This window comes from Mercenaria mercenaria, chromosome 9, assembly GCF_021730395.1.
Source record: "Mercenaria mercenaria strain notata chromosome 9, MADL_Memer_1, whole genome shotgun sequence".
Lineage (NCBI taxonomy): Eukaryota > Metazoa > Mollusca > Bivalvia > Venerida > Veneridae > Mercenaria > Mercenaria mercenaria.
In genome coordinates, this window is record NC_069369.1 from 45,940,997 (window position 1) to 45,949,850 (window position 8,854).

Consider the following 8,854-nt stretch of genomic DNA (forward strand, 5'->3'; position numbering starts at 1 on the left):
ACTGTCAACATTCTACTTAAAATTCTGAATGATGTTTTAACAAAGATACACAATCTTTGTTTCATTCGACATTATTGCATTTCATATTTATGACAAATTTATAGTACATGAATCTGTGAAATCTTGAATTTATATACTTCATACTTTCATCCGTAAGTGCTGGACATTCTAACGCACTTGATTGTTGTAAAATTAGGCAGTAATCTCTTCCAGTTGCCAATTTCAACGGATAATTTAAGATTTCCTGTGCAAATTTAATAATGTATTGTAATAAAGTGATTATTGTTATTATTAAAAGAATATGTTGAGTTTTATCCAGGTACTGTTCAAAACCATCAGAGCACATTTACGCTTAAAACGTCTTTAATTTCTACAACAGATGAACTTCTGTAACGATGAATAAACTGTTTAACACTCATAGTCAGCTATACTTATATTACTTTTGGGAAATTCATGCGTTTCCTATGATCGCAAGAAACATGATTATATTTTTAATATTTACAATCAACTGCAATGTTTAAACTAGGCAAAATGGCATAGATACTACTTGATATATTCATTCCTATAGGCTGAGTAAGTTTTGCACAAAAAGATACATGCTCGTTTTAATATCAACATACACTTATAGGACACCTTTCTCTCCATCTGAAGTACAGCATTTTAGATTTAAAATGTGTTTTAGAACTCCTGTAACATCTTTATTTCCACAGCCCCAAATTTCACAGCCGTACAATAAGATAGGTTTGACATTTAGAGAAACCAGTTTTATTTGCGCATTGATATGTAAACACAATGTTTTTTGCTTTTTAAAGAGAAAACGTAGCTTTAATTCCTTGTCTGGTTCTCTATGTTAAGTTTAAAGTAAGAACCACTTCATCTCGCGACCTGTTTTCCCCCAACAAACAATAAACAGAACAAAGATAAAAGATGACTGAAAAACAAAAACCAGACATCACAAATTTGTGAAAAATGCGACCGTAAATTTTACACTTAAATGATTAATATCTGTGAAGAATATATATGTATGGAGTCATATATGTGATATACTGATTTGAGGGGCAAACCATTATACTGTTTTGAGGGGCAAGCCATTATACTGATTTGATGGGCAAACCACTATACTGTTTTGAGGGGCAAACCACTATACTGATTTGAGGGGCAAACCACTATACTGTTTTGAGGGGCAAACCACTATACTGATTTGAGGGACAAACCACTATACTGATTACAGGAGCAAAAACCATTATACGAATTTGAGGGGCAAATTGCTATACTGATTTGAGGGGCAAACCAATATACTGATTTGAGGGGTAACCCACAATACTGATTTCAGGAATAACCCGCTATACCGATTTGAGGGATAATCACGATATTGATCTGGGGCCGGGGGCAACCCAGTATACTAATACGCGGGGGCAAACCTCTACTGTTTTTAGAGGCAAAGCAACTATGCAGATTTTCGGGGCAAGCCGGTCCACTATACTGATTTGATTTAAGGGGCAACCTACTGTGCAAATTTGCCGGGCAAACCAGCTACGAGTGATCGTCATAAAAATCTAAAATTCCTATAAATTTACTGCATGTAGCTTATGTTATTTGAATATGGAAGTTCTTTATAACGATGTCTGTGTTTATATTCACTCTCATAAAGTAACCCTTTTCGTGACACAACTGTTGCACTCACATACTGGAAGAAACAAAAAAAACCCTATAATTCCAGAAAAGAAAACACGTAAAATAAGCATTATCAATGTGAAGTACCGCAGGTAATGTGTATTCTACTAGGAACGTAATTCTCGTAAATATGAACATGAAAATGGAACCACAAGATTGCTGACTTTTTGCCAACCCAATCGTGACTGCCAGACTAACTGCAGAAACGATCAATTCATGAATATAAAACTGTAAATCTAGACAAAGTTCTTTTCAACTTGTAAACCACGCTGGAGGAACACCGGAAGAACTCTGTCGTGCATCGTCTAGCAAAGACGGAACAATCAACACGAGATAATCATGATCGTAATATCATCTCTGACTTAGTACATTAATCGGTTATATCGTACCGCACGATTTGAAATACACAGTTCGAAAAATTCTAAGTGACAAAAGTTTTTTTTTTATATATAAATGAAAGTTATTCGCTTGCTTCTGCAATTTATATGACATATCCTAAAAGTGATCACGAATATATGTAAATGTATATTAATGGCTCAAATGTAAAAAGACAACAGAATATTTTTCTCTTTAAAATACAGCCTTTAAGTACAATGTGCATAGGCATAGGAGCAAGGTCTCCCATCTTTGAGGGTAGGGGCCGAAATAAACTTCCCACAACATTTGTCAAAAACTATCATTTGAAGGAAAAACAGTGAATAAAGGTAAAAAAATCCTATGTGAAAGATCTAGAGTATGCAGATATACTTAGCCAACGGAAATATATTATAGATTCATAGATGCCCAAAATGTTTGGTGAAAAAAAAAGATGGGTAGGTCTGCCAGAAGATCGTCCCAACATTAACGCCCTCGCCTCCTGTCTGTTTTTATTAAGTCTGACATACCAAATTATCAAACAAATTACATCATTCTAGAAATATTCGTGTATTTCTCTTTCCCGATGAATTTTCTATCATAGACTAGTGTAGTTTGGTGCCTATGGCAATGCAAATAATAGTTATATCTTTCTATTCTAAAGTACTCTCTTTTAATCGAATTCGTTACCAAGCAACACGAAAATATAACTATTTTCTGAGAATACACTACTTGTAATGGGACATTAAATAAATATGAAAACGAAATTATTGATTTATAACTCACTAATGCAACTTTGATGAAATTGTGTGCAGATATAATAAATCGAGTTAACATATTTAAAACCAGGGGTGTGCAGAACAACATCTTGGGGAAATATCTTATATACTCGCACTGAGGTAGAACCTTTTGATGGTGAAATTATAACTGTTGCCGAGAACTCTACCACATTTCTTTATGAAGTCATTTCTTTATTACCTGCGCCTTCAGCATCTTTTTTTTTATTAACTTGCTAACATGACCCATGACACATTCAATATTAATATATAGTTTTGAAGATGACGTGTTGTAAAACAAAATTACGAAACTATGATAATAGAACAAAATCTGCCTGATGTCATGTTTTTAAAAATAAGAAAAAAGATCTGCGATATTAACCGCTCTGGTGGGGTGGGGGTTGGTGGGAGGGTGGGGGTGGATTAAGCACAAATGGGAAAAAAATGGAATTTAAACAGTTGTAAAGTTTCAGCCAAAGTTGGGTAACTCAAACATCATTCATGACTTGAAATCAGAAGATCAGAATTTCCCAGCATATGGCATGGAATTTGACTGGCCTCGTACCAAACACAAAATTTTGGTAGCAAACATCTGATGTTTCCATCTCGAAAAAGTGTATAAATTTAAGTAATAGCATTCCTATTAACTTTGCAACCATGAAATGATAAATGTGAACGTTTTCCGTCCTTTATCAGAGGATCGTGTTTTCTTTCTAACTTCTAAACCGACTGTAATTTGACTCTTAACTGATGAATGGTACATAAATTACTTTGTTATCTCACACAGCTGTTACATCATCTCATATTTTTTAATTAATAGTTTAAGATGGTTGCTAATTCTGGAAACCATTGTCCTTAAACCCTTGTGCAGAATATACATACGACAGTGGTTCTACCCAGGTAGCCAGTACCTGAAATAATGCTTGAAGGTGCACCTGGGATCTTCTCCACCACGGAAAGCTTGAACGCATTTAACCAAACAACAAAGAAGAATAATATTTAAAATTGTACAAACGCACACTATAGGTCATCGACAAATAATTTAGTCGAGCTTCAAAAATCTAGTTTGATATCTTTAGAATATTTCTTTCATTTGCAAAAGTTATTTACGTACATATTTACCCCTATCATTATCCGAGTTGTACAATTATTCCGTCTTGATAGGTACACAATATTCCGCTACTGTTTTCATACCGCAGCGAATTGTTTCGCGAAATGTTCCGCCAATGAAATAACTGCCTCTGTTATTCACAATTTTTACATTGTTCGCTACACATATGAATAAAATGCTAAAGGTTTAACAATGATTACCTAATTTGAAAATCACATGCTATTTCGAAAAAAATTGTTATATCGTGTTAGTGTTTTGTCGTATCTGTGTGTATTTCACTACTGCGAAAGTTTAACTGTCAAAACTGTCGGTGCGTGCAATCCCTACTTCCTATAAAATAGGTTTATCACGGACCAGTGACCTTAATATAGACGCTGAAAAGACAGGATGGTTAGTTTAAAATCGTGAAAAATGATGTGTAAATTACTTGAGAACATTGATCAGTTGGGCAGATAGGTATACACACGTTTGTTATTTATAACTGATAACGATGAACATCTATCATTCCAAAAAATAAAATCAAGCTATTTGGGTATTTCCAAATCAGTCTAAAATGTTTTGCAGCTTATATCCGTTTATTCTTGTAAACCTGAAATATTTTACACATTCAAACAACTGTAAGTTATAACAACATTTTCCTAGTTGTTTTTTTTTTCAAGTGTGAAACACAATATGCTTTTATATTGACACAAGATGTCCTTTTAGCCGAGAACACTTTATTGTCCAAAGATGTATGCAAATAAATGATACATGTGGACATGGCGTACATTATTTGTATCTATCACACTGTAAGTAAATAGAATTTGAAATGTTTGTGATAAAAGATTGTTTATATCAAACAGAAATCATTAATATGCGGTATTCCGAATTATCATCAACGTTATTCGTTTATTTGCAAGAAGTACCAATGTGAATTATACCCTTATAAACGCACAAAAAATAACATTTGATTCTTAAATATAAACGTGTTGCTCAATTGCAATCCACCATCAAAAGGGGTCGCTGTGACTTTAAACATACTGTGAAAAAACAAAAACAAAAAAAAACACACACACACACACAAACAAAACACAGATAATTCAACATTTTTGTTGTTAGTCAAAATCTAAATATTTCCAATTTTCGCATCAATAACAGATTAACTTAGAGGTAAAGCTACAATGGGTTCGAAACTCTGCGACAGCTGCGACGTCTTATTCCATTTTTGCATCAAAAATACTTTCATTCCGTGGAGTTCGAATGTTCATCATTTTTACTTTGACATAAAGACAGAGAAATTTCGAAGAGAAAAGTTTAGTTCAAATCTTAGTTAGATAAAAACAGGAAAATGTAAAGTAAAGACATATATGTAAATACAAATTATAAAAGAAAGAAATGAAGAAGATGGAAACAGAAAGGTGTAAATGGATAGGCAAAAAAAAACTATAAAAACTTTATGAGGACTCAAACTAATACAAAACGATATGTTATATCTGCATGCTACGAGACTGAGGTATATTGAGCAGTTAAAATAAAAGAAACAGTGACATTTACTTGTCAAATTATGTACAAGTAATATAAATTGTTGTTTTATCAATTATTGAAATGAACACGTCCTCCTAACGTTATCAATGAATAATGATCTAACGGTAGACTACGAAAATAGGACATTCTGTTTCTCATTCCCACGATATATCATCTCGAGTTTATTATTGTCTACTTAGGACATCGAGTTTTTTTTTCTTCCTTTTTCTATTTCTCGTTCCCGAGTATCCCTACCGTCCCGTTTATACATTTTTTCTAGGCTATTTTCTGTTCACATCAGCTAATATTTGCTAACTACGGATACATGTTCTGCGTAACGTTCATATCACACAAATTTCAGAAAGTACACACTATTGAAATTTATTCTAAGTGTGGTAACAAATAAGCAAACAATGATGGCTTGAAAATATTAGAGAATGCCTCTGATAATTGGTCAGCGATAATTTATGACTGAATCTTGGAAAACAGAAATAAACTGAATGGTCTGATTCATATATAATGTATATGACAGGTGGTTGTAATTTTCTACATCAACAAGATGTGTTGTATCTGTCTGTTTGTCCTGTAGCTGATTATTCCCAATGTTTACCAATTTACAAAGTTAATAAAAACCGCACGTTCTGTTTAATTAAAACTGCCGTCGATATGATCAGTATATTTGTAGACTATCTCAGGGACCAGAAATGACAATTGTTGATATAAAAAGCGATTCCTGTTGGATTATTAACGTTTGGTGAAAATCTGAAAAATCCTATAAGTTTTCCACTTAGCTAAATTTATAAACTGTGAGAAACTGTAATCACAAATAAATGTCACATCTAGTACAGTCATTCGTTAGTTTTCTAATGGCTTTAAATTACATTCTGTGTCTACTTTAATATTAGTGTGTACTAAAACTGTTGTTCACACAGACATGTTTTTTTATATGTTACATAAGTAGATACTATGTAGTAAGTGTTCATATTTTTAAAATGAAATTCGAGCATGATATATCTTTGAAGATGAATTATTTACTGACGTTAGGTTTGTCTCTACATTCTGCTGAAAGTCTTGGGTTACAAAATTCAATAGTATTTGTAAAGTATATTTTCATAGTCGCTATTCATCAATGAAAGATATTTGTGACCACGCGACAAAACAGCGTGCGTGACAAGACCAATTTTGTCACCAGTATTACAAAGACGAGCTTACAGTAATCTCCGAAATCAATTTGAAACCCACCTGTCAAATTTCTTACTTATTGAAAATAAATTATAATTTAATTTCACAAACCTGAGTTAAATATTTTAATAAACGTTTCATTTTACGAACATACTACGTGGTTATGAAATATATGAAATACAAAATATCAAATAACCCAAATAGCCCTACATTTAAGTAAATGTAAAATCTACTTTACTATAATCAACCTTGCTTGAAATTGGAATATTTTATTCACGTACGTTTTATAAGTAATCATGTCATGAAATCCCAGCAAACATCTTTGATCATTGGTATTAGGTCCTTACTTATTCGTGTAGAAGAAAAGGATTACTATATAGACAAGTTGATAAGTAAAAATTATCTTACGTCCTGCTGTGGGGCTAGTTAAAAAATTTCGTCGTTTAAATCAATTTTCTTTATGTTCAAGTTCAGACATTGGTACTATTTTCTTTCAGTTACAGGTGGTACGTAATACATAATCTTTTAAGAAGTTTCAGCAGTATTTCTTACTACCAAAATCTAATAAAATGAACTATGTAATTCAAGAGTATGCATCCCATGCTTGAATTGTGAGGCTTGGAAAAAACATAACAACATCCCTTATCAGATGGGTTGTATAATGTTTATTGATTTCACCCTTAATTTCATAAGCACGCTTCATTTTGATTAACTACAGAGCCAGTTCTACTTAACTGTTAAGCTAAGAGCATGTTACAAATAAGAATGTACTTTTCAATACGATTAAGACTCCCTTTACTTTTTACGAATGCAATGTTCGCTTTATTATTGTTCCACATGAAATATGTATGTAAGAATACTTGTCAGCTGTATTTGATGTGCTTATAATACCCACTTAGTGCTTTTAGATGGAAATATCAAATGACTGTTATGTTTGCCCAGCTTCCTTATTCAGTAGTTTTATTCAAGCCAAAAAAAACTATTTTGAAATAAACTTGTTTCTGCTATTTTGATACCAGACTTCTACTTGTTACATTTTACGGTCATAAAAATGAAGAAGAGATGTGTAAAGGAAAAAAACAATGTCATTTACAGAGAACTGATATATATGAAACCTGCTGATACACGTCATGAGTGGCGTCTGCACGGAGTGTCTGCAGGCTATGTTGCTGTCGGCACGCGCTAATCATCTCGGCATCATTTGGTCATTATGGTACAAAGCGAACATTACTCGGATGTTTGGAAAGTTTCTACTGACAGGGGATGCAATATAGAACAGTTGCTGTTGTCACCGTAAATAAGCGGATGGGTTTGTAACTGACCTACCACAGAAATATATGGAACGATGGCTGTTTCCGTCGAATAGAAAAATCGAAGAAAAACCAAGTCATAACAGTCGGGACATACATATGTACCTGTATCACAGGTATTACATCTAAATCACCTTCTTGTAACATGAATTCCCCTGATGTTTCACTGAATATTAAAGGATACAATTAAATTATAGAGTTTGAGTATTTTAAACAGTCATCTGCAGTCATTGAAAAAAGTTGACATTGTTTAAATCTAAGAGAGCTAGAGCTTACGCAAGCAGCAAGCCTGTGGGCGTATAATGGTGAACTATTGACCTGGACAGTTGTTAGTGTTTGAACAGCATCAGTTCTGACGTGTATGTGAAATGAACCAGCGAAAACACGTGAAACTCATTCTAAAACAATGACGGGTCATACATTAAGCCAATCTGTGCGTGTCATTGTTTATGTTGATCAGATTTTTTTCTGATTTAAAGGGGTTTATATAGACAGGATAGTAGAAACCCTAGAATATACATGGCATATTTTGCAGTTATAATCTCTATTATAAAGTCAGCTAGACACACTACAAATTTGACTGGCATGAAATGACAATAAAAGATTTTTTAAATTTTGTTGTTAAATATTCATTGAAATAAAGAGTTACAATACCCTAAGAAGTCAGGTATATTCCCTTATGTCTCTGAATTTCACAGAGCAGATACAACCGTGGCTAAACGTTTTTGTGATAATGTATTACAAACTTCTTCAAAGTTTATGACGTTTGTTTATTCGTTTATATATTTCAAGTTTCCTAAACAAAACCAACAAAACAGTGTATATACTCAATGTTCAATAACTTCGTTTTGTAGAATAATGATCGTTCATTGATACTAGAAATTGCATATTATTTTGAACTTGAAGGAGATTAAAATTATCTTTATTAGAAGATACTAAATAGA

At 32.9% G+C, this 8,854-nt stretch overlaps 1 protein-coding gene across 4 annotated transcripts in view; it reads right to left on the reverse strand.

Annotated features, from left to right (window-relative positions):
- The window catches only part of LOC123547018 (uncharacterized), a 36,551-nt gene extending 32,373 nt beyond the window's left edge, over positions 1-4,178 (reverse strand). For 2 of the 4 annotated variants that reach the window (XM_045333757.2, XM_045333753.2), the window contains exon 1: positions 3,927-4,102. The gene's annotated coding sequence lies outside the window, so the exon portion shown is untranslated. The other 2 variants (XM_045333756.2, XM_045333754.2) reach the window with 2 other exon arrangements.
- Positions 4,179-8,854: the final 4,676 nt, after the last annotated feature.